This window comes from Centropristis striata, chromosome 1 (assembly GCF_030273125.1).
Source record: "Centropristis striata isolate RG_2023a ecotype Rhode Island chromosome 1, C.striata_1.0, whole genome shotgun sequence".
NCBI classification, from domain to species: domain Eukaryota; kingdom Metazoa; phylum Chordata; class Actinopteri; order Perciformes; family Serranidae; genus Centropristis; species Centropristis striata.
In genome coordinates, this window is record NC_081517.1 from 3192186 (window position 1) to 3195564 (window position 3379).

A 3379-nucleotide genomic window follows, 5' to 3' on the forward strand; every position below is an offset into this window, starting at 1 on the left:
CTGACACACACACACACACACACACACACACACACACTTACAGCCAAGCACACATAGAGATGCTGTCACTCACGTCTTCCTGCTTTTCTTCTCTATCTGTCATTCGGTAGCTGAATCAGCCACTATTGGTCTCTGTGCCGTCCGAGCTACAGCATGTCTGTTTGTGGCTGGAGCACCAGTGCGTCCACTTGTTGGGGAGGGTGTGTGTGCTTCTTTGTGTGTGTGTGTGTGTGTGTGTATGTGTGTGTGCATGTATTACAGTCTCCCGGGCGGTATGGGAGGGGCAGGCAGTGGGCTTCTGAGGGCTTCCAGACGGGGTGGAGGTGCAACAGGAGCTGCTGCACTGGACAAGACAGAAAGAAGCAGACTGTAATCAGATTTAGAAAAGTGTGAGGAGACATGAAGACACGTAGACACACTCTCTCTCACACACACACACACACACACATAGACACACAACTGTAAGAAATCTAATTTCTCCCATTTGCACCTCTCCTACAGAATACTGATACTGGCAGAGACAGAATGTCCTGAAGCAATGCAGCCTCACCTCAAGAAACCTTTTGCACAGGTCGAGAGACGCCATATGCTGCTATAAAACACACACACACACACACACACACAGACGCACACACCCATGCACACACACACACAAACAAGGTGACTGAAGATGTTATAGCCAGTATAATTAACATTATGAGTACAAAAAGGTGCTGGTGTAAGAAAAATTGACTTTGCACTGATATAATTGAAAACACAAATCCCCCTGTGGCCACTGTGTCGATACTAGCAGAGCTACTACACGTACTGTAGTCGTTTCGATTCATTAATTCAGTCCTTATGGAGCATTTTAAAATGACCTGGTGGTAGGTGTCAATATTTCTAAAGCAGTAGTCTGCTTTAGAGTTTTTGGGGAATGTGCTTATTTTTTTGGTTCTTGCAGAGTGTTACATGAGATTGATACCACGTGTGTGTTTCATATATTCATGTTGTGTAAATAGCTCTAAAATTATATAGTCTAAAGTCTATAGCCAGCAACCGGTTATTAATTTATTCATTCATTCATTATCCTTAGCTGTGTTTGCACTACAGTCCAATACCCGGAATGAGGCGGTTCTCACTTGCACAAAGTACAAATACTTCGACAACAAAATGCAGTTTAGCATCTAACCAGAAGTGCAAAAGTAGTAAAGTGCAGAATATGTACATATGAACAAGGATATATAAATATAGTGCCGATATAAATATGAATTATGTTTTGGATATATACAGTATAAGCAGTATGGACAGATTGAAATTAATATACTAACATATATATAGGATTGGTGTTAAATACATTTCTTTCTTCTGTTCTCATTTCTTTATGCTGTTAAATTGGTGACGTAGGTCATGATGTAGGATGAGATGTATCTATGTCTGGAAGTTAATTTACAGGTTGACTTAAAATAACATCTTTTACATCTAAACGTTTTAAATAGGACACATCTCCTGGTTCAAAGTCTGTAGTTTGTTTTACCCATCCCCTGTCCCTGCCCCGCCCTCCCTAAACTGACTTTATCATTCTTTATACCAGGGGTGTCAAACTCAAATACACAATGGGCCAAAATTTAAACCTTGAATAAAATCACGGGCCAACATTGAACAAATAAACCTTTTAATATATACCAAACATGTTTTGCTTTAACATTAAATATTGAACCAGCAACGCTTATAAACATACAATATATAACTAAATAGTGCAGACATGCAAAATAGAATTTCAAATAAAAAACACATAAATTAATTTATTAAATAAAAATTAAATAAAAATCGTATGCCTCTTTTCTATTTGCATCCTTCTGATTTAAATATCAAAATAAACTTTTTCAACAGGTTAATAAATTCTGCCTTTCTTTTCTCCATTTTTGGGAAGGGGTAGCTGGGAGACAGCTCTAGCTTGAGGTTGCTATGACGACTGTCACAGAGGAGCGTTTCTGGGTCCTGTCCTGATTGACGCGCCAAAACAACAGCAGGGCATTGTGGGATTTGTAGTATAAGCGGTAAATGCGCCGTATAATACCGGCAGGTCAGCTTTTATAGTACAATAATAAGATAATAATTTGGTAATTGCCTCGCCTCGAGTTTGACACCCCTGCTTTATACTATATGCGTTTCTGTCGGCATCTAATATTGCAGCAGAAGGGTTAATATTGGAGTTAATGGAAACCCCAGTGCATCTCATACAGGTAATAAAGTATGCTTTGTGCGTCAGTATAGCAGTTGGTCACTTCGAGTTGATACATTTAAGTGTATCAAACATTTTGAGTTTTGCAAAATATGGAGTGAGTTTTTGTGGTGCTCCGTTTCAGTACATGCATGTTCAGCAGCTAGTGCAGCCCACCTCACAAAACTTCTCTTCACTCACATTTAAGAGGCACATTTTCAGCTTTTCAACAGTAAAGGTCAATCAGTTATTACCTCTGATGGACTATAGCTACTTAACCACGTTTCTGAACTATTTCTGCACCACTTTTTGCTGACAAAGCATTTTTTTGCCTTCTCCTGTTCTCCTCCCCAAAGCCCATAAGTTATGAAGGTCTGTCAATGAGGAGGTGCAGAATATGTAAATACCTCCAGTATCCTGCACACACACAGCGCAGCATCGTACATCTTATTCACTCTGAGACCGCATAGGTGCTAAATCATCAATGACAGTTTAAATTACACTGAATAGCGCATTGGGCCCACGCTGTGCATCACCTGGCAAAAATCTTATATTCATATCAATTTTTAATTTGTCTTCATGAGTAAATGAACACATCATTCTTATTTTGAGGAGGTGCAGACTGACAGCGCAGTGCCAAAAAAGCTGCAGAGATATGAATATTTTATTTATATGCAATGAATGCAAGCAGTGTGAGTGCGGCAATGGAGTCTACAGGGAACCTGAACTTAATAAAACTAAGTGGGAACACTTCAGCCAAACTGTTCCCACTTAGGTGAACACCTGCAGAAGCGCTGATGTGCACCAGCAGCCGCGGTGAATGTTGTCCGCAAGGGAGAAAAACCCTGACACAGCTTTAAGGATTAAGGAAGTAGAGCAGAATATCTGGAGACATACAATTAGTAGTGCAGCGGCTCTGGCAGCGGGGCCTCTAAAACCTAATTTGTCGTGTGTACTTGCCTCTGCAAAGAATGAGAGAGAGGCCAGATAGGAGAGGAGGGGGAGGCTGGGTTTCTTCAGGAGGACCTGAGAGCTTGTAGCTTTGGATGACGGCTGCCAAGACGAGATTCCAACCTCGTCTCACAGAAATCCGTGAATTTCGCTTAACTCAAAATCCGTGGAATAGCCACGGAATCGCTCAAATTTCCGTGAAACTGACACGGATTTCGCTACAAT